General features: G+C 50.7%; 1 long non-coding RNA gene across 2 annotated transcripts in view; it reads left to right on the plus strand.

Annotated features, from left to right (window-relative positions):
* Positions 1 to 22,886, plus strand: part of LOC122421615 — a 63,553-nt gene that overhangs the window by 32,755 nt on the left and 7,912 nt on the right. For both annotated transcript variants that reach the window (XR_006263528.1, XR_006263529.1), the window contains one exon: positions 22,688 to 22,829. This is a non-coding gene — a long non-coding RNA (uncharacterized LOC122421615). The remainder of the gene's footprint in view (positions 1 to 22,687; positions 22,830 to 22,886) is intronic.

A 22,886-nucleotide genomic window follows, 5' to 3' on the forward strand; every position in this document is an offset into this window, starting at 1 on the left:
CCCTTGGTCTGCCCCATTACACCTTGGAGCCCTGGCTTTTTGTCATTCTGGCAGTGTGACGAAATGGGACAGACAGACTCCCTGGACATGCAGGACTTGGAATTTTATATCAGATCTTGAACTGAAAGGTACATGAAAGATCATTCATTCATTCAGCTGTTCAGTTCTCTGACTCAGATTCTAGGTAACCAACTGCCCATCTGAAACTTGAATACTCTTTCAAATGTCTCTGTCAAGTTGGCTTTGCTTGTCTGCCTCCAGTGACAGGGAGCTCACCCCTTAATGAGGCAGGCGATTGCATCTCTGCACGGTTCTGATGGTTCCAAGTCTTTCCTTAGATTGCTTCCTGGGACTTTCACTTTCACTTGGTGGCTCTGGGTGTAAATAAGGAAGTCACTCCCTTCTGTCTTATGGAAACAGGGTGGCTCCTGAGTTCCAGGTGTCAGGGACAGAAAAGAGAATAAAACAGGCCCTTGCTGGCAAGTAGCTCAGGGTCTTTTAGAAGAAGTGAGACACATTTAGATCTCACATGGCATGTTATCATCATGCTATAAAACTAATCTGTAAATGCCAGGTTGCTTAAAACATGGTTTGTTGTAGTTCAGTTGCTAAGTTGTGTGTGACTCTTTGTGACCACATGGACTACAGCACACCAGGCTCCCTCGTCCTCCACTAACTCCTGGAGTTTGCTCAAATTCATGTCCATTGAATTGATGATTCTATCTAATCATCTCATCCTCTGCTGCCTGCTTCTCCTTTTGCCTTCAGTCTTTCCCATCAGATTCTTTTCCAGTGAGTCAGCTCTTTGCATCAGGTGGCCAACGTATTGGAGATTCAGCTTCAGCAACAGTCCTTCCAATGAATATTCAGGGTTGATTTCTTTTAGGTTTTATCTCCTTGTAGTCCAAGGGACTCTCAAGAGAAGGAAGGAAGTAGAGGAACCATTCTTATTTGGGCAAACCAAGAAGGGCATCATGGAGGAAGAGGTATTTCCATTGACTGGAGGGCAGAGAGACTCAGATGAGCTGGGGTGGGGTGGGGTCTCCTCCCTGAGAGCAGATGGTGGGCAGGCAGTGTGGCCCGGGGTGAGTGCCAGCTCTGTGTGGGAACTATCAGGGTGATGCTTCAATACTTTAACCAATGTCTCCCTTGCTCCCCACCCATCCTTCCTCTATTTCAGGCTGCCACAGGGCATTATGTATTTTCTGCCTAAATAGTGGATGTAACAGCAAAGAAAAATAAAAGAGTTAATTTTGTGGCTTAAAAATTAAAAAAAAAATTTTTTTTAGCTGTTCTGGGTCTCCATTGCTGCATGGGCTTTCCTTTAGCTGTGGAGAGTGGGGGATACTCTCTACTTGCAATGCACGGGCTTCTCGTTGTGGCTTCTCTTGTTGCAGAGCACAGGCTTAGTAGTTGTGGCCCATGGGCTTAGTTGCTCTGCGGCTTGTGGGATCTTCCCAGATAAGGGATCGAACCTGTGTCTCCTTCATTGGCAGGCAGATTCTTAACCACTGAGACACCAGGGAAGCCCAAGTCTGTGGCTTTTTGATTTCAAAAGTCTGTCTTAAGTTACTAGAACCCGGCTTTTGAGCTTCAATAGGCTAAGCCTTGAAGGACCCAGGGCACAAAATTCCCAGTTGACAGTTTGGAAGAGTGTTGAGGCAAAAGTGGTTATTGTCATCCCGGAAGAAAGGGCAGGAACTGGGCTGGGGGCAGAGTGACATTAGATGGTACCCCGTGGAGGACAATGGGGACCTTGTCTAGTAAGCAGAAGTCATGGGCCTGTAGACAAACGTGTTGTCTTTTGAGAGGATGCAAAGATTGACTAGGGTGAAAAAAAGCAATGGCGAATATCTCACAAATATCTCGTTACATGAGTCTGGGAATTTGTTCCCACCTCGTCATATCCTTGTTGCTAATCAGAATTTTCTCATGTCAGTCCAGGGCATATGGCGAGATCTTCCTCTCTTCTGCTGGATTGGCTTAGCTACCCCAAGGGGAGTTGGCCTGAGAACAAAGTCAATCAAGAGGAAAGTTGACTTGAGAGACAGACAGCAACTTACACAACATTATATGTCAATGATGTCTTAATAAAACTGGAAAATAAAGAAAAAAGAAAAGAAAAAAGAGAGAGAGAGGAAGGTTCTTGTTGGCATTGTTGAAACCCTGGATCTAGCCATACCTGAAGGTGTAGTTTCAGAAAATTTTCAGATATGAGTGAGAAAACAGATTCTCATTTGCTTGTTTCTTAAGTTACCATGAGTTGAGTTTCTGTCCCTTGCAACCAGGAGTCCTGGTCATACCATCTAGCAGTGAGGAGTGGAGAGGAGGGGTGGGTGGCCACTTTCTCCTTCAAGTTTCCCCTCTGCTCTGTAATCTTGGGGAGGGCTCCTATTTTGTGGACAGGATGGCGGAAACTCAGAGAAGGCGTGGCTCAAGCCCAGGACTCATGGCACTGTTGTGGCACAGCCGAGGTTTGAAGACGCTTGGCTTTGTAATTCAGATCCTCTCGATACCCTGCTGTGACCCTCCTGTGGGCTGCCCCACTGCTGATGGTGCAGACAGAAGATGGGGAGAGGGGGTGTCTGGGGTATGCACGGAGTCTTGGAAGTGAGCCACTCTGCTGCTCGCATCTGGATGGGAGAGTGAAGCAGATGGCCCATCTGACTCCACCGCATCGCGTCACTTTATGGCGTTGGCAGGTTCTCCTCCCCGCTGCGTTTATAGGGACGTCTTCAGGATTTCCTTTTTGATATATGAGAGAGGCTTATCGGCTGGGCGCTCCCCTCCCCCAACCCCATCGGAGGGTAATCTGTGAGTAAATCACGTCAAACCAGCAGCAAGTGTTTGCACGGGACCCGTGCCCTGTGCGTGCTTTGGGATAAATCTTCCGAGTAACGTGCTTACACGGGTGACCCGGGGGACCAAGCAGCATGAAAAGGTCAAGTGCAAGGGGCAAAAGGGAACTTGCCCTTTGTTCCTGCTCTGGACCAGAAGACAGAGTAGGAAGAAGATGGGAGGAGGGTATGTATATTCGTTTCCCAAGGATGCTGTAGCTGAGTACCCCAAATTGGAGAGTGTCAAACAACAGAAATTTATTCTCTTATAATTCTGGAGGCTAGAAGTTTGACATCAAGGTGCCCATGGGGCTGTGCTCCCTCTGAAAGCTCTAGGGGGAGATCCTTCCTTGTTTCTTCTAGCTTCTGACGCTTGCTGGCACCCTTGTTGTTTCTTGGCTTATAGATCCATCCCTCCAATCTCTGCTTCCTTCGTCATCAGGCATTCCCTTGGTGTGTCTCTGCCTCTTTTTCCAAAAAACAACCCCCTGTCTCTTAGGACACTAATCACCAAATAAGCACCTTAGCTTAACTTGGTTACACATGCAAAGACTCTATTTCGAAGTAGAGCTGCATTCTGAGGTTCTGGGTGGACCTGCATTTTGAGGAAGGGGCACTAGTCAATCCAGTCCAGAGGGTAACAGGGCAGTTCTCGCATGAGGAAGGGGCTTGTCTGGAGGTGGGAGGGGCTTCAGAATGCGCACATGCCCCTTTAAGGGATTTCCTAAAGATAAATCTCATAGCAGCTTCTGTTCGTCTGGACAAATAGTTATACTGGCTGAGTGAAAGCTCTCTCCATAACCCAACAACTTCGCCCCTAGGAACGTCACCACTCGGGATGAGTCCTGCGGTCATCAGAAGACAAGCACAGAATGTTCACAATGGAATTATTTATCTCGGCTGAAAACTGAAAATGACCAAATGCCTGTTTTAGTAGACTGCAAAAACAGCTTCAGTTCTTGGCAGCCCATTTCATTAAGAGGCAGAGTCTGTTCTTCTCCCTCTGAGTTGGGGCTGGTCTAGTTATATGCTGTGGCTAGTAGTATGTGGCAGAATATGTGTTTCTTTCCAGCCCAGAATTCCAGGGGCCCTACACGTTTCTCCTTGTTCTGTGGTCACCATGTGAGAAGTCCAGGCTAGTGGTTTCGAGGATGAGAGATGGGTGGGGCAGAGATATTCTTTCCCAGCTGACATCATCCTAGACCTGCCAGCCCCAGCTGCAGATGGCAGACACGTGCATGAACACGTGAGTGAGCCCAGCTGAGATCAGCCCAGCCTAGCCCAGAAGAACAACCCAGCAGATTCCAGTCCAAATCAATTAACAGAAGCGTTTGCTAATTAGGTGGCTGTTGTTTTAAGACACTAAGCTTTGGGATGCTTTGTTACACAGCAATAGGTAATTGATACATCCTCAAAAGTAATATACATGAGGAACAGTCACACAAGGGAATAACATACAGTATGGAAAATGAACTACTGCTACGCAGGATATTCATTGGAAGGACTGATGCTGAAGCTGAAACTCCAATACTTTGGCCACCTGATGCAAAGAGCTGACTCATCTGAAAAGACCCTGATGCTGGGAAAGATTGAGGGAGGGAGGAGAAGGGGACGATGGAGGATGAGATGGTTAGATGGCATCACCGACTCGATGGACATGGATTTGGGTGGACTCTGGGAGTTGGTGATGGACAGGTAGGCCTGGCGTGCTGCAGTTCATGGATCACAAAGAGTCAGACATGACTGAGCGACTGAACTGAACTGAACACAGGATGTAGAGAGACCTCAGATACCATGCAGAGCAAAAGAAGCTCAACCAAGAAGAATGCATGCTGTATGATTCCATTTATACATAAAGTACAGAAATAGGTAAAAGTAATCTATGATGAGATAAGTCAGGAAAGTGCTTACCCTAGGGGGACAGTGACTGGGAGGAGGTGTGAGGGGGGCTGGTTATCTGAGAATGTCCACCAGGTGAAACTTTGTTGGGCTGTATGCCTGCAATGTGTGCATTTCTGTGTAGGTTATACCTTGGTAGAGATGAAAAAAAAAAAAAAAGCGAATTCTCTTGTTTCTTTTCTCATTGCCAGTGAGCCAATGGGATTGCATCTTATGTAGAGGACAAGTGTGCCAGGGGAAAATCACGTATAGTTTCAACGCCCTTGAAAGTTCCTTGGGAAGCCATCATGTTAGAGCCCATTGCCATCTCTCAATAAATCCAGCATGGCTAGTTTTTCCTCCCATGTGAAGACAGATCACGCTTTTTCTCGTTCAGACTCCACATAAAGAAGAAGTTTGTGAGGGTCACAGAGAGCCGGAGTCATTGGTGCTCACACCCAGAGGGATGTGTGGGACTGGAGGTGAGGTCATGGCATATGGAAGACACACCTCAAAGCCAGGGGTGTGGGAAATCCCTCATCTTATAAACCTACCCCGCCTTGGGAGGAAGGGCAGCCAATGTGTGTTGGTAAGTTGACCTTAACCAAACTGAACTAAAATCAGTTAAATGTACATAGGATGCAAGGCCGAGCATATGAAGGACTTAACTCTTGATTAACCAATTCTTCATTTATAATCCCAACACCCCCTGCACCATCCAGAGCACCAGGGTTGTGTCAGAAAAATCTCAGTGGTGGTCCTAATGTGATTCCAGGCAGGTCATCTTATTTTTCTGGGTTTTGGGTTGTCATCTGTAGTCATCATCTGTAACATCATCTGTAGGGGAGGGGCATGGACTCGAATAAAATGGATGCCCTTTGAGAGTCTGGGGTTCCAGGCTGCCTTTGAGAGAGAAAACCACCCATGATCCAGGTCGTAAGGGCTGCCATAGACTTTCTGGGCAGTTCTGGGCCAGTACTCCCTTCCCTGCCCATCTCCCTATCTGTGCAGTGGGTGGCTCGGTCCTGTGGGTGTCTTTTTGTGGCAGTGGACAGGGGTGGGGGCCAGGGCTCAGAAAAGGATGGTTGATGGCCAGGTCTAGGGGGAGGGATTGGTTGGAATGAAGGCGGTGGCCGTACTTCTGCAAGGTGGAAGCCCAGGTGCAGGCAGCGTGCTCATGGCTTCAGAGTAGAGGCGGGGAGGGGGCAGCTTCTCCAGCCGATCGGCTTCTCCTCGGCCCCGACATTGCTTTCTGACCCCATTGTTGTTCTTCAGTCGCTCAGTAGTGTCTGACTCTTTGCGACCCCATGGACTGCAGCACGCCAGGCCTCCCTGTCCATCACCAACTCCTGGAGTTTACTCAAACTCATGTCCACTGGGTCAGTGATGCCATCCAACCATCTCATCCTCTGTTGTCCCCTTCTCCTCCCACCTTCAATCTTTCCCAGCACCAGGGTCTTTTCCAATGAGTCGGTTCTTCACATCAGGTGGCCAATGTACTGGAGCTTCAGCTTCAGCATCAGTCCTCCCAGTGAATCTTCAGGACTGATTTCCCTTAGATTTGACTGGTTTGATCTCCTGGCTGTCTGAGGGACTCTCATGGTAGCCCAAACATGGCTGGAGATGGGGTGGTCCCAACTACTGCTGATGGACTCAAATGGGGCTCCTAAACCTGGCTGCTTACCAGAAGTGCCTGGGAGACCCTCGAGGAAAACTGCCAAGTCCTGGGCCCCATCTCTGGCAATTCAGTTGCAAGGCTGTAGTCCGGGGACCGGGAATCTGTATTTAAGCAGCTGTGGCCTCTGGGGCTGAGCGGACATGGGAGCCCAGGTGGTGGACACGTGTCCCCGGGGGGCCTCCCCGGGGGCTCCTGCTGCTGTCACAGCCACACACGTCCTTTAGCAAACACACACGGCCCATGATTGATTCTCCGCCGTTTCCCTCACAGCCCAGCGGGTCTGACTGAATGGCCGACGTGCTGCCCAAACACCCCACTGGAACCGCTTCCCTGCCCTCTGCCCCGGAAGCCGTTTATTTGTTTTTAGACACAGCCTTTATGTCCAGCTGAAAGGCCCCGGGGGGCCTCCCTGGAGCCGCCCATCCAAGCTGGAGGCAGGCGGAAGGTTGTCCCGGGGCTGGGGGTGCTGCTTGGGGGACGGTGACCCCCAGGCGGGGCTGCTCACACTCACAGGTGGTCACTCGGGAAGCCCAGGGGGCCACCCCGCGCTCCTGCATTGAGGCAGCCCTGGACTTGTCCGCGTGAAGGTCCTTCCATCCACCCTCCACTGTGAACAACTCGTGGGCAGCCGTCTCACCCTTTCTCCTCCCTTCCTTCCTCTAACCACCGTGTATTAAGAACCTACTACAGGCCAGGTGCTTGCAACGCCAGCGTCTTTGTTCTCCATGGGCATCCTTTTGTTGTTAAAAGACCAGGCTCTGAAATTCAGCAGACTTGGGATTGAATCCCAGTCCCACTCCTGCCATAGCACCTCAGATTCCTTATCTACTAAATGGGGATGATAAAATCAGCCTCCAGGGGTGGCTGGGAGAGGTCTCAACATCCTGGATGAGAGAGAAATATCTGGCACTGGCCTGGCACGCAGCAGGGGCTTAGAACCTCTTCCTCTCATCCCTGATCCATCTCCATCTCTCCTGGTCTCTGTCACTCAGACTTCTCCCCACCTGGACCTGTGCTGTAGAGAAGGGAGCATGGGGTTAGGAGTCTAGAACCTGGGTCCTCTTTCTCACTTTGCTGTACTCTGCTGTGTGACCTTGGGTGAATATCTGTCCCTCTCTGATCTGACCAGATCATCTCAAAGGCCCATTCTCGAGCTGCGGGTCCAGGTTGTGAGTTCTTGGGAAAACTGGACTCAGTTCTATCTTTCTATCTTGTCTAATATATAGAAGGTACTCCAGAAAAGAACGTGGAAATGAGGTGAGTGAATTGTTAGTCAGCTATGTCTGAGTCCCAAACTGTGAGGATCTGGTTGGAGGGCTCTGGCTGTCCGAGGGGAGCTCATTCTCCTGGGAGAGCTGGGCCAGGGTCGAGGGTGTAAGGGGAGAGATTATTGCACTTCTTATTTTCATGGAAACACTTTGGCCTCAGAATCTGCCATCGGTGAGGCAAAAATGGAGATAGGGTGGGATTGGGGAGCTAGTTCTGCTTCAGAGACCTCCCCTGACAACCTTCTGGTGGATTGGAGAGGTGACCAGCCCTGCCCTTCCCTTCCCACCCACAGGACTCAAACCACTGCTTTACTGTCTTCCTTCCTTCTCAGGAAATAGGGTCCTGCAATCACCTATTACTTAATCCACTCATCCATCCATCCATCCATCCATCCATCCATCCATCCATCCATCCACCTATTCACCCATCTACCCATCCACCCACCCACCCATCCATCTGTCCATTCATCTATCCACCCATCCATTCATCCATCCATTTATCCATTCATCCATCCATCTATCCATCCGTCCTTCCATCCATCCATCCATCCATCCACCCATCCACCTCCACTCATCCACCCACCCATCCATCTGCCCATTGATCTATTGATCCATCCATCTACCCATCCATCTAACCACCCATCCACTCATCCATCCATCTACCCATTCACCCATCCATCCATCCCCCCTCCATCCCTCCATCCATCCATCTGTCCATCCATCCATCCATCCATCCACCCATGCACCCATCCACTCATCCACCACCCACCCATCCATCCATCCACCCACCTATTCACCCATCCACCCATCCATCCATCCATCTATCCATCTGTCCATCCATTCATCCATCTGTCCATCCATCCTTCCATCTATCCACTCATCCACCCACACATGCATCCATCTCTCCATCCATCAATCCATCCATCCACCCAACCACTCATCCATTCATCTACCCTTTCATTCATCCATCCATCCCCCCTCCGTTCATCCATCCATCCATCCATCCATCCATCCATCTGTCCATCCATTCACCCATCCACTTATCCATCCATCCAACCACACCCGATCTACCTCACAAACACTGACAGAGCTGGGCCAGGCCCGTGCCAGGTTCTGGGAATTGAACAGGGAACAAAGTGGTTGTGCTTTTGCCCTTGAGAGCCTGCTGGGGGTGACAGTAGGTCCAGAGAGACGATAATTCAGGGCACTGGGGGCTGTGTTGGGGATGTACAGGGCACGTGGGAGCCCACAGGGGGCCCCTAAACCAGCCAAGAGTGGGGGCTGTCAGGGCAGGCTGCCTGGAGGAGAGGGTGTCTAGGGAAACGCCTGCGGGAGTGAAGTTTGGGAGGGCGGAAGGGCAGGAGGGAATGGATATGCAAAGCTCTGAGAGTGGACGGAAACCAGCTTAGAAGTGAGCGGAGATGGGAAATCAGTAATAACAGCAATAGTCCTCTTTCCCGTAGGCGTCATCTCACTGAGCCCTCCCAGACATCCACCCCCATTTTACAAACAGGGCAACAGTGGCCAGCGGGGAGGAGACCTGTGGAGGGACCCAGGCCTCGGCTGCGTGCGCCCAGCCCCTCGCCAGGATGACCAGCGCGGCCCCAGTGGGGACAGGCGAGGCCCGAGGCCCTGGTCAGGCTTCCTCCCAGACCTCCCCGGGCTAGGCTGGAGGCCCCTGGGGAGGCCCTGCGGGTGGGGGCAGGGCGTGGGAAGGCTGCAAACTGGTTTGGGGCGGTAGGGCTTTCCTGTCGCTGCCGGTGGCCCCTGCCTTTGTCCTCACGTGTCACTGAGGAATGCAGCTACATTCTGGATAAAGGCAGCTTTGTTTGGAGGCCTCAGAGGGGGCAGGGGGAGGAGGGTGGGAGGGAGGAGCACGGCCAGGAAAGGGTTACTGTCCCGCCCTTCTGGCTGGCCCTGGCCTCAGCCCTGGGCAGGAAGCACCTAGGCCCTGTGGACACCCACATCCTCTGCTGCTCCCTGAATGCACTTCCTCACCTCAGGCGAGTAGCTTCCCTTTCTCTGAGCCTCAGTTTCCACATCTGGATAATGGGAATCATCACCCACCAACCTCTACAGGTGGCGTTGAGGCTCCATCTAGACAAGTCACATGGTTGACTGCATCTGCAAGCCTGTTGATGAAGGTGAAAAGGGCAGCCCAGAGAGGCAGAGTGACTTGCCCAAGGTCACACAGCTTAACCTTGAAGTGGGGAAGAAATCAGGTGCTCGCCAATGGCTGGACAGGCAGGGAGAAGGGCACCCATTTGTCTCCACCTACAAGGGCCTGGGTCGAGGCAGGCCCTTTGCCTTGGTGAGGAGGGGTGACGGGGTCCCTTGCATGAGTGCACTGGCTTCTAGAAGCCTTCTGAGGGTGATGGGTGCTGCGTCTGCCCTGGATCCCCTCTCTCCCGCCAGTGTCTGCACAAGGTGGGCAGGAAAGCCCAGTGGTTCCAGCCACAGCCTCTGTCTAACCTCGGAATGGTCCCAACCCCTCTGCACGTCTCAGTTTGCCCCCTCTGTGAAATGGGTCTGATATGAGCACGCACATCCCAAGGTTGGGTTGGTGGGGGTGGTGCGGAGTTCAGGGAGGTAACACACACAGCATTGGCTGAGAACCTGGCATCGGCTAGCGGGATGAGCGGCACAATGATACCTGCTCCCTGGTCGCACTGAGGATTTTCTCAAGGTCCTGGCAGAGGGTGAGCTGGGACCAGTCCAGAGCTCCTCCTGGCCCTTCCTGCCCAGGAAGGATGGACATGAGCCCTGGAGGGGCTGTGGTCGTGCGGTGGGATGGCTGAGAAGCCGGCAGCCTGGACCACCTGGCTCTACCCTCTTGGGAGGAGGTGTCCTGCAGGGCTGGAGCTCAGGGATGCCACCCTCCACCCCTCCCCGCGGTGATGGACAGGGACAGACAGATGGGACAGGGCTGGGCACGCTTAGTCATGGCCCAGATATAACCTCGGCCCCAGGAGGCGGTATCTCTGTCTAGCTTCCTCCCAAGCAGCTGCGACCAATCTCAGTGAATCTGAGGCTTTGCTTTGCTCAGTGAGGGGTTCTGAGCTCACCCTCTTTGGATGTGAGAGGAGATGGAAGTCCAGAGATGGTCAGTGACTTACCCAAAGCTACACAGCAAACAAGGGGCAGAATCATTTATTTACTCACCGTTTTGGCAAATATTGTTGGGCAGGTTAAGTCTTTCAGGAAGGGCAGTTCCAGAGGAAGGCTTGACTTGTACTAAGGTACCGGGGAGGAGTTCTATGATGGTTAAGGGAGTGGGTGCTGGAGCTGATGTATGGGGTCAAATCCTGGTTCTGCCACTTGCTATGTGAGCTGGAGCACGTGGAAGAACTGCTCTGTGCCTCCGTTTCCCCACCTGTAAGTTGAAGATATCATGGTGCTTATATCCTCAGAAGACAACGAGATAATCCATGTAGGGTGCTTAGCTAATCCACAAGACCTGGTACACAGTAGATGCTCAATAAAACATGAGCTGTTGAGAGCATGTGGGGAGTAAAAGACGTGGAACTTGGCAACTGCCAGCCGGTGGTTTGAGGGGAATGTCTAAAGCCCAGAGTGGGAGGTGGTGGGCCTGGTTTGGGAGCCTGGGGAGCCAGGGAAGGGTCTAGGGGGTTTGACTTGTCCCTGGGGGGTGAGTATGTGGGGATGGGTGTGGTCAGGTGGAAACAATCCAGGGGTACCATACTGGGGGACTAGATCAGAGCAGGGGCAGTGATGAGCTAGAGCAGGGGGCGGCATGGAAGGACTTGGTTCTGGTCTGGATGTAGCCAGAGAAGAGGGGGCATTGTCTGGAATGATACAGGTCCCGATGGAGGTGAGGAGCCAAACCAAATGAGGAAGGGGGAGGTAGGGGCCTTGCCTGGTGCAGCGAGGCTTGTAGGTACAAGAGAAGCCTGGGAGAGATCATCATGCCCAGGGCCAGCTAAATAATTTGCAGGGCTCAGTGGAAAACAAAAATGCAGGGCTTGGAATTCCCTGGTGGTCTAGTGGTTAAGAATCTGACTTTCAATGCAGGGGACACAAGTTCGATCCCTAGTTGGGAAACTAAGATCCCACATGCCATGGAGCAACGAAGTCCTCACACAGCAGCAAAGAGAGAAAACTCATGTACCAAAGTAGCCAGAGAAATAAATAAATATTTTTTTTTTAAATGCAGGGCTCCTTGTTCAAACAGCATGAGTTGTCCCCATAGACAACTAAAATATAAAATCTTCCTTTTCTTTTGCTCATGCCTACCCTCTACTGTCTCATTGGACTTCACTTTCAAAACACAGGTTCTAAGATAAAATTGTAATGAATTTTGAGACAATGTCAGCAAAATGTGAACGCCGGTGTGGAGCCCTTCTCACCACAGAGACCACACATGCCTAAAGCAGACCCTGATCACGCCCATTTCACAGATGAGAAAAAGTGAGGCTCCAGGGAGTCCCCGGAGCATTCTCTATTTTTCCCCACCTGTGTCCACTCAGCTGATTTTTAGCTGCCAAACTCCATAAATGTGTTGGAGGCAGTGCTCCTCACGGAGGCTGTTAACAGGGACACAGACCTGACCTAGGCGCTCTGAGACCTCAGACAGGATACACAGGAACTCTCAGTGCCCACGTCTATTGGCAGAGACAGGCGTAGAGCCCAGAACTCCTGCCCGCTACCCCCGACCAGTAAGGCCCGTATCCCCCTCCGTGTCTGAGGCTTGACGCCGTCATAAAAAATTAAACCGCAGTCCCCCAATGTTCTTGCCGGCTTCTCGGGTCTTATTTTTTTTGGCCGCTAAGGAGACTAATAGATGGCTTGCCACTTGACGTAATCATTAAGGGCTCCACTGAGCTGTGGGCAGCATTTCCTCCCCTCCTTGGCCCGGCCCGGGGCATCCAGCCTCTGAGGGTGACAGTGATGGATGGTGTCATCACGGGGCTTGCCCAGGGGGTAGTGCGGGCAGGGGGCGGGCAGGGCTCTCTCTCCTGCGGGCTCCTGGGCTATTCATTATGGGAAGGAGGAGCTGATATGTGGGGATGACAGCTGGTTTCCAGAAGGGGCACGAGCAGGACTTCCAAGGGGACCGTGGGCCAGCCAAGGTGGATGTAAAGACTAGTGTTTGGGTGCAAGGAATCAATCTCCCCTCAATAAGCAGATGGGAAGGGAAAAAAAAAAAGGTCATCACAGTAGTAGGTGATCCAAAAATACACCTTAAAATAAAAAATTTTTAAGTTACAAAATTCGTAGAAATTAAAAAATTTAAATGATTAAAAAATATGATTAAATTGGTTGCAAAAATATTCTCAATTCTCCGGCCCTCCCTGTATCTATCCCCTTGGCAATGAGCTTTGCAGTTCTTCCCATCAAGAGACAGAGTCTATGCCTCACCCTCTGAACCAGACTCGGCCACGTGACTTGTTTGGGCCAATAGGATGTGGCAGACATGAGGCAGTGCCCAAGCTGAGCCCAGGCCTCAAGAGGCCTTGCAACTTCTGCTTGGTCTCTTGGGACCCTGCTGCTGTGCCGTGAACAAGCCTGGGCTAGCCTCCCGGAGGACGAGGGACCATGAGGAGCAGAACCAAGCTCCAGACATATAAGAGTGCCCAGTCAAAGCTAATAGAGCCAACCCATAGTGCAGAAGTGGGCCTGGCAGAACCGCCTACCTGACCTGTAGGGACAGGAGCAGTACGAAATGCTTACTGTTTTAAGCCATTGAGTTTTGTGGTGGTTTGTTACACAGCGATAGCTGACTGACACAAATCATGATACCCAACATTGGCAATGGGTAACAGTGGGGGCAAAGAGGCTTTATCACATATAACTGTCAGGGGAGCAGTTAGCTAATATTTTGCACACCCATTAATAACGTAACTAAACATGAACAGTCTTTATAAGTGCAAGGTGATATTATAATCTTGTGGGCCTCACTTTCCTAATCTGGAAAATGGGGGTGTTAGTCATTCAGTCATGTCCAACTCTTTGTGACCCCGTGGACTATTATCTGCCAGGCCCCTCTGTCCATAGGATTTCTCAGGCAAGAATACTGGAGTGTGTTGCCATTTCCCTCTCCAGGGCATCTTCCTGACCCAGGGGTTGAACCTGGGTTTCCTGCATTGCAGGCAGATTCTTTACCATCTGAGCAACTAGGGAAGCCCTAAAATGGGGAAAATGGAGGTAAGAGTACCCTCTCAGATTATTATGGAGACTCAATGACTGGTCAGATGCAAAGCATAACACTTGCTACCTAAAATATGACCCAACAGATTGGTCGCCTTCTCTGTTAGCATATCCTGGGGACAACACTCAGGAAAGCTTATTTGTAGTCTCAGCTTTGAGGATTTGTATCTTTGGAAATCCTAAAGCATTTCTTTCTTGTAGACAAAGATTTATCAACAAGTATCCCATTGTTTATACTGAACAGGTAGAAACAAACTAAGAGATGAACACAAAAGAAATCATGGTTGCTTATTCGCTGCTTATTTACTATTTCTTACTGTTGACTAATTTGACTAGTATTGCTTGAATGCATTATGGTATGGCTGCATCCTGAAATGTTGTTCAGCGGTGGAAATCAGCTTCCAAAGAGAATGTATTGACACGATAACCTCCAGGTTGTTAAGTGAAAAAAGGATCCAATGACAGAAAAGAACTATCACATGATTCCAATTGTTGTACAACTTCATTTTATATCTCTATAAATCTGTGCAGAGAAAACATATCTGGAAGGAAGTAAACCAAAATGTTGTCTAGATTTGTTCCTGATAGTGAAGCTATGTCTCTCTCTTTTGTCTTCTTCACAGTAACACATTTATTTCGAGTTTCTTCAGTGCCAGGTACCAGGCAGCTGTCTGGATCTTTAGTTCTCACAGTGAACCATAGAGGTGGGTGCTAGGAATATACCCATTTCTCAGATGGCAACATTAAGGTCAGGAGGTGCTCAATGCATGTGAGTTAAGGGAGAAAATGAGTGAATGGATGAATGAATGAAACTAGGAAAGCCCATGGGCAAGATGAGGGGAGAGTTCTGCAGACCTCGAATGAGAAATAATCAAGGAGCATGATGTACTGATGTCTGTTCCACCACGTTGTCATCCTCCCTGAAATTCCCCCATCTGTGTTTCATCTGTTTTGAAAAAGACAAGAGTCCCTTCTGCCTCCCTCACTCTTTTTTTTCCCAAGCTCCTCACTGCCTTTTCTATACCTGGAGGAACCTTGAGACATTATCTAGCTCTGCATTCTCAGATGATGTTTTGGAGTTTTTCCTTTAAATAATCTTTTATCTCTGATAAACCAAGAACTATTCATCATGGGAAAATGAAAAAAATGATCAAAGTATGAAGGAACAGAAACTGCTACCCCCGTATTTCTACCGTCAGAATAATCAATGGTGGCATTTGGGTGTATTTTGCGCTCCATACTTCTCTTTACATGGTTGGCCTCATCCTGGATGTACAATCTGGTACTGTGCTAGTTTTACGTCATATCGACTGAAGTCCCTGTGGTTCTTAACTCGGCACTGGAATATTCCAAGTGTGGGGATCTCCGATGGACACGACCCATCTCTGGGGCTCGAGAAGTCCCACAGTTCTGTAGGGAAGGATGGCAAAGGAGGGACTGGGCACCTGGGGCCCCAGACCCCCCACTCTGAGCCCAAACAATTGTCTCTGGCTGCTTTTGATATTGTGGGGCCACTCAGAATTTTGATCAAAAAGGAGAATTCCTTGGCTTCATAAAGGCCGGGCCTGTCATCTAGAGAGGAGGCATGACTTGTTCAATGTCTCTCAGCAAATCAGGAGCAGCCCCGAGGCTGGGACCCAGGCTGCCTGCCTCACCCGTTCATTGGACAATCATTAGGGGGCACACCAGGTGTATGCCAGCCGCTGGGCTGGGCCTGCAGGATCAGGGCGGAACCAGACTCGGTCTCTGTTCTCCGGAAGCTTCTGTTCTACGAGGGTGGCTGCAAAACCCCAGTTATCAGACAGAGGCCTGAGCAATTGGAGTTTATGATTGGAGGGATGGGCGCTGAAGACAGGGTCAGGTGGAGAAGAGAGAGTGCGGGAGGAGATGGTCTCGCTGGGAGGTGACCCCTGAGCTGGGGCAGAGGAATGGAGGGAGTGAGAAAGTTGGAGGGACTGGCAAGGGTGAAGGCCTGGAGGCTGGCTCGGCTGGGTAAGGACAAGGGCGGGAGGAGGTGGGGTTAGATTGCTGGGCACGGCTAGGACACGCAGGCTGCCGTCAGAGGTGAGCAGAGGGTTTCAGTAGGGGAGGGACGTGACCGGATCCACGTTCTGAAAGGTCCTTGGCTGCCATGGGGCTGTGGCTGGCAGTCTGCCGGCCTCCTGATGCAAGGACCCTCCCCCGTGCCCTCCTTTCTGGCATCCTTGGGGTGGGGCGTGTGCCCCGTAGGTGGGTCCATCAGCTGGGCCACAGGCCAAGGGCCCCGTGCACTTGTGGGGGTGGGAGACCGCCTGCCCCCACTGCAGGGAGTTGGGAACAGCAAATCCCTTCCTTGGCCAAGCCAATGCCCTGCCCGCTTGCAAGGCCCTGTGTCACCCCCACTCCTGGGCATCACCCAGAGCCAGGCTGGCCGTATCCTGCTTTGCTTGGACTCCCAGCGACCCTGTGACCTCAGCACCAAGCAGGAGGTGGCCTGAGGACCACTGCTCACTGGGCACCCAGGGGAGGCCAGAGCCTGGTCCGTGAGCCTTCTTCTCACCAGCTCATGCATGCTCCCCACACTCAGACTCAGCAGACCTCGGGGCTGCGAGGTCACTCGCCCAGGACATCACACAGCCCAGCAGCTGGTCATCACGACAGGTCTCTGCAGACCCCACGTGCCCTACCCAAGGCTCTGCTTTTCAGCCCCCAGGGGATATCACTACTGGTCAGAGGAAGGGAGATGGGAAAGGGTGTTTCCACCAGGGGGAATGGCATATGCAAAGTCCTAGGTGGGACAGGACATAAATACGTGAGTTTTTACAATTAGTGCTGTTTATTTGGCTGTGTTGAGTCTTAGTCGTGTCATGGGGGGTCTTTCATTGTGGACTCTCTAGTTGTGCTGCACAGACTTGGTTGCTCTGTGGCATGTAGGATCCCAGTTCCACCACCAGGGATCGAACCCAGGTCCCCTGCATTGCGCGGTGGATTCTTAACCACCGAACCATCAGGCAAGACCCAATGTGTGGGTTTTTATTGTAATTTCTTTACTGAGATATAACTCACAAACCACGCAGTTCACCCATTTGAAGTGCACAATTCAACGGCTTCTGGTATGTTCATTTCCCTGGTGGCTCAGACGGTAAAGAGTCCACTTGCAAGGAGACCTGGGTTCAATCTCTGGGTCGGGAAGATCCCCTGGAGAAAGGAACAGCAACCCACCCCAGTGTTCTCACCTGGAGAATTCGATGGACAGAGGAGCCTGGCGGGCTACAGTCTATGGGGTAGCGTAGAGTCAGACACGACTTAGCGAGTAACACTTGGTGTGATCGAGAAGGATGCAGTCACCGCCACAGTGAACTTCAGAACATTTTCATCACTTCAAAAAGAAAGGAATCAGGTGGAGAGGGAGGTGGGAGGGGGGATCGGGATTGGGAATACATGTAAATCCATGGCTGAGTCATATCAATGTATGACAAAACCCACTGGAAAAAAAAAATAAAAATAAAAAAATAAAAAAAAAAAACAAAAAAAACCAAAAAGAAACTGTACCGCTAGCTCTCCCTACTCCCTTCATTCTTTCCTCCCCCAACCCCCGGCAACCGCTCATCGACTTAGTCTCTATAGGTTCACCCCTTCTGGATATTTCCTATAAATGAAACCATGCAACATGGTCTTCTGTGAGTGGTTACTTTCACTCAGCATGAGATTTTCACGGCTCATCCAAATTGGCGCACGCATCAGTACATCCTTCCTGTTTGTGGCTGAATAATATTCCATCCTATGAATCCACATCACACATAGTTTCGTATTCCTTCAGTGAAGGACATATGGCTTATTTCTACCTTATGACTATTATGAGTAGTGCTGCCTTCAACATTCATGTACATTTTTCTATGTTCATGTGTTTTCATTTCCCTTGGGTGGATGCCCAATTGAGGAATTGCTTGGTCCTATGGTAAATCTAAGTTGAACTTTTTGTCGATTGTTTTCTGACTTTTGGACTGTATGACAGAAGGTGAGGGTGGGATGATTTGAGAGAATAGCATTGAGACATATATATTTACCATATGTTTTCCGAACTTTCTTTAAAAAAGATTTTTTTTTTTGATGTGGATCAATTTTAAAGTCTTTCTAGTTGAATTTTTACAATATTGCTTCTGTTTTATGTTTTGGTTTTTTGGTCTCCAGGCATGTGAGACCCTAACTTCTCTACCAGGGATTGAACTCTTGCCCCCTGCATTGAAAGGTGAAGTCTTAACCACTGGACCCCCAGGGAAGCTCCTGAACTTTGTAATGGTAGTAAATGTGTGTGTGTGCATGGACATTTGCATTTGTACATGCGTGCTACAGATATAAATATATTTGTATGTGTGTCTGAAATGAATTGTCCTTGTGTATGTGTCTGACTCTGCGACCCCATGGACTGTAGCCCCCTAGCATCTTCTGTCCATGGGATTCTCCAGGCAAGAATACTGGAGTGGGTTGCCATGCCGTCCTCCAAGGGATCTTCCCAACCTGCGTCTCTTAAGTCTCCTGCATTTGCAGGCTGGTTCTTTACCACTAGCATCACCTGGGATGGTAGCTATTGAGATAGTTTCTGTCCTCTGTCCATAGAGGTGTGTGGGTTGGACATTCCTGGCAAGGGGATCAAATGGGCACGAGCTAGGAGGTGGGAGTGAGAGAAGTGAGTTCTCTCTTTGGAAAGTGCTGGGAAGGGGCTGGGTCTATTCACGGCAGTCCCCCACATTGCATCTCACGTCTTCCTATCAACCTCCCAGCCAGGACCGCCAGACCCACAGTGGCTCATACAAACCTTATGCAAATCTACCCCCCACTCCCATCAGCCCTGCAGCCCCCAGAGGAGTGGGAAATAGTCTCGCTTGGGTCTTTGCCTTCATTAATTTCTGAGCTGTAGTACATTACTCATGGATAATTAAGAGTGAGCTATTAATACAACATTTAATATTCAAGTGCAGCGAAGAGGAGAGAACTGTAAGTCATAGAATCCTGTTCGACGAGACATTGCATTTTCGTGAGGAGTTTTTTTTTTTTTTTTTTCCACCTTCCAGAGGCTCAGGAGTGCTTACATCAAAATGTGGGCCCAAGAACTTCGTTTATTGATAGAATACGAACAAGACTTTAAATCACTGGGAGATCCACTGGAAGAGCCCCGTGGAGATGGCCGGGCAGTAAATCCACCCCGAAGTGTAGCTCTCCAGGGGGCACGTCCAGGGGCAGGGGAGGGCAGGGCACGGCACGCCTGCGCGGACCCACGGCTGGCGGGGGATTGATGGCGCGAGGGCTGGGCGGAGACGGAGACAGAGACAGAGGAGGGAACGGGCGTCCCTCCACTCGTGGGTGGGGGAGGGAGTGAGACGTGGAGCAGCTGCCTTCTGGCCACCCGCAAGCCTTCTTCATGCTGGCCGGAGGCGAAGGCAGCCTGGACTGTCCCTACTCCCTCCCTGCACGTGACCTTGAAAATAAGCCTCCTCCTGTGTTTCCAGGACCTGGACTGGAGCTCAGTGCAGATGCTTCAGGAGGGCTTGTTGGATAATTGGAGGAATATCAGGGAAGGATGTGAAGCTTCTCCATCCACCCACCCACCCATCACCCATCTACCTGTGGACTGAACGCTTGTATCCCCCCAAATCCATACACTGAAGCTCTAAGCTCCAGTGTGGCTGTATTTGGAGATGGGGCCTCTAAGGAAGTAACACAGGGCTTCCCTGGGGGCTCAGATGGGAAAGAATCTGCCTGCCATGTGGGAGACCTGGGTTCGATCCCTGGGTTGAGAAGATCCCCTAGAGGAGGGCGTGGCAACTCACTCCAGTATTCTTGCCAGGAGAATCCCCATGGACAGAGGAGCCTTGGCAGGCTGCAGTCCATTGGGTTGCAAAGAGTCAGACAGGACTGAGTGCCTAAGCACAGCACAGCAAGGAAGTAATAAGATTAAACGAGATCATGAGGATGGGGCCTGATTCAATAGGATTGGAGTCCTTCTAAGACGAGAGCCCAGAGAGCTCTCCCTGCCCCTGTATGCACAGAGGAAAGGTCCTCTGAGGGCATAGTGAGGAGAAGGGTATAAACCAAGGCCTCGCTGGACGCTAAATTGGCTGGAACCTTGATCTGAGACTTCTAGCTTCCAGAGTGATGAGAAAATACATTTCTGTTGTTCAAGCCACCCAGTCTATAGTATTTTGTCATGGCGGCCCAAGCTGACCGTATACCTTCCAATCCCTTTTCCTTCTTTCCTCTTTTCTTTCTTTTTCTCCACCTACCTATCCTTCCATCATTTCATTCTTCCATCCATCATCTACCCATCCATTCATCATCCATCCATCTGTATTTATACACCCATCCATCCATCTGTCCACCTATTATCCACCCATCCATCCATATCCATCCATCCATCTATCCACTCATTATCCATCCATGCATCCGTTACCTTTATTCCTTCCTGCCTCCCTCCTTCCTTTCACTTTCCTTCTTCCATCCATCCATACCTATCCATCCATCAATCCATCTGTCTACCCATTATCCATCCACTCATTATCCATCCATCCATCCATTACCTTTATTCTTTCCTCCTTCCCTCCTTCCTTTCACTTTCCTTCTTCCATCCAAGAATATCTTGTTAAATCATCCCAAACTTGCACTCCAAACTTGATTAAAAAAAAAAAAAATTCAACCAGCCATGTGTTTGCATCATGAGATAGCAAACAGAAATTTAATTTCATTTACCCAAAGAGAAACGATTAAACCCCAACAGCTGTCCAGGTATCTCGCGCTGCAGAGGCCGGGCATTGAGGGAGACCTTCCCGGCGGGGAGGTGGGCCTGGAGAAGCCTGGTACCTGGGGGAAGGGCCCCCAGGAGGTCTTCCCACAGCCTCTCCCACCTGCTCCACCTCGGCCCCGCCCCGGCTGCCTCTATGCAAATCACCCAGGAGCCTCATTTGCATACCCATCAGCTCATTTCCATATCCCCCAGCTCTGGGTGACAGCAGCCACTTTTGTTTTCAGATGCCATCCTGGGAGTTGCTCCTTCATCCTTTGAACTGGGGAGGGGGGGAGGTGGAAAAGAAAGCGGAGGGAAAAAAAAGAAAAGGGAAGGGAGAAAACCCCTCAAGACAAAGAGAAGGCACCATCTGGGTAGCAGGAAGAAAATGGCACTGTCTGGGGTTGGAACCCAGGGCGGGGGGCTGGGAGCAGGAACGGGCATGGGCCCTCGGGGCTGGCTGGAGCTGGAGATGCTAGACCTGCCAGCATCCTTGTTTACTTGGCTCTGGCACCCTGGGCGGGCGACTCTGAGGCTCGTGCCTTTGTTTCCCTGTCAGAGAAATGACAGCCTCACACCAGCGTGTTGATGCGGCGGTATGTAGCGTACCGGTCGGCGGCCTGGGGGTTGGGGACCCCGGGCATAGAGGACTTCCCTCCCCACCTGCAGAGCTGCCCCCGGAGCCCCCTGCCGTGTCTTACTGGGAGCCGATGAGACCCCGGCAGTGCCAAGGGCTGGGGGCTGGGGCCGCCCTTTCTCCGTGTGGGGGGCCATGCCCATAGGAGCCCTTGTTTAGGTAGGGCAGGCCTGGCAGGCTACAGCCCATGGGGCCGCAAAGAACACGGGCATGCTGTGGGGAACGGTATTTGGTCCATGTGAAAGTGAAAGTGTTAGCTGCTCTTAGGGGTGTCTGAATCTTTGTGACCCCATGGACTATAGCCTGCCAGGCTCCTCTCTCCATGGAATTCTCCAGGCAAGAAAACTAGAGTGGGTAGCCACTCCCTTCTCTAGGGGATCTTCTGGACCCAGGGACTGAACCTGCATCTCCTGCATTGCAGGCAGATTCTTTACTGACTGAGCCACCAGGAAAGCCCATTTGGTACACAGTTAGCTCTATATGAATTACCTATGATGTTGATGGAAAGAGAGAGAGAGAGAGAGTGTGTGTGTGTGTGTGTGTGTGCAGCAAATTGGGTCCAAAATCTTATGTGAGCACATATGTTGTGCTTATCACCTTTGAACGTTCATGTTGCCACGGGGGCAAGTGTCTGTACACACATAAGCAAGACACACACGGGCACATCCTTTTTTTTTAATGTATTTATGAACATTGCATGTGAAATGTATGTTCATGATGAGTAGGTCCACTCATCTACTAGGTCAAACCTAGTAGATATTTGTAAGGTATGGATTTGTGCTTGCTCCGAACATTTTATATCAGTACTCATGAACTTAATATCTTCATTCGTGTGGAGATGTTTGTAGGGAGAGATGTTCCTTTTACCAAAAAATATTTGCTTCAAGGGCCAGTAAAGAGGGTCTTTCTCTCTCTCTCTCTCCTTCCTTTTTGGAATCAGGAACAAGGCCCTCCAGGCAGGAGCCAGAGAGCAGACAGCAGCTCCGGTGACCAGGGCAGGCTTGCAAAGCTCTTCAGGCTGGGCAGGCTGGTAACTCTCCTACTGTTTGCAAGGCTGCCTTCGAGAGCCTCTCTCCGGGCCCAACTGGGAAGTGCCTCGCTCTGCTGGACTCAGAGGGCCTGGAGAGGTGTCTGAAGTTCTCCCTTTGGCCCCAGTTTTCCCCCCAAGTGTTTTTACTTTGTCCTGAGGTTCACATTGCAGTTGTAAATTTAGCAACAGGCAAAGCCTTGTGTAACCCTGACCGATTCATCTTTCCAACCCTGGCTCTTGTGTGGGACCTGGGGAGTTCTCAGATCCTTTTTGGAAGGGATAGAATTAGCATGGTCAGGAGGGGGCTTTCAGAGGAGGCAAGAGACCCTCGAGTCCTCCATCAGACAGCCCCAGAACACATTCCATTTCTTAGTGTATTCTTCTCTGCCCAAGAGCCTCCAGGTCACGTGGTCACTTGCCTCTCTCGTTGTCAGATAAAGCTGATACCCAGACGGACACTTCAGGATCAGCTGTAAAAGGCAGGTGTGATATGTATGCAACCTCGGAAGGAACTTCCAGCTCTGAGGACCTCAATTTCCCCATGTCTCCCTGGTTGTCCTGGGGGGTAACGTGAAGGTGAGATGAAAGAAGGGATGTATGTAATCTGTGATGATCTATGCCTTCTCTTGGGTT

Source organism: Cervus canadensis, chromosome 1 (assembly GCF_019320065.1).
Source record: "Cervus canadensis isolate Bull #8, Minnesota chromosome 1, ASM1932006v1, whole genome shotgun sequence".
Classification (NCBI taxonomy): domain Eukaryota; kingdom Metazoa; phylum Chordata; class Mammalia; order Artiodactyla; family Cervidae; genus Cervus; species Cervus canadensis.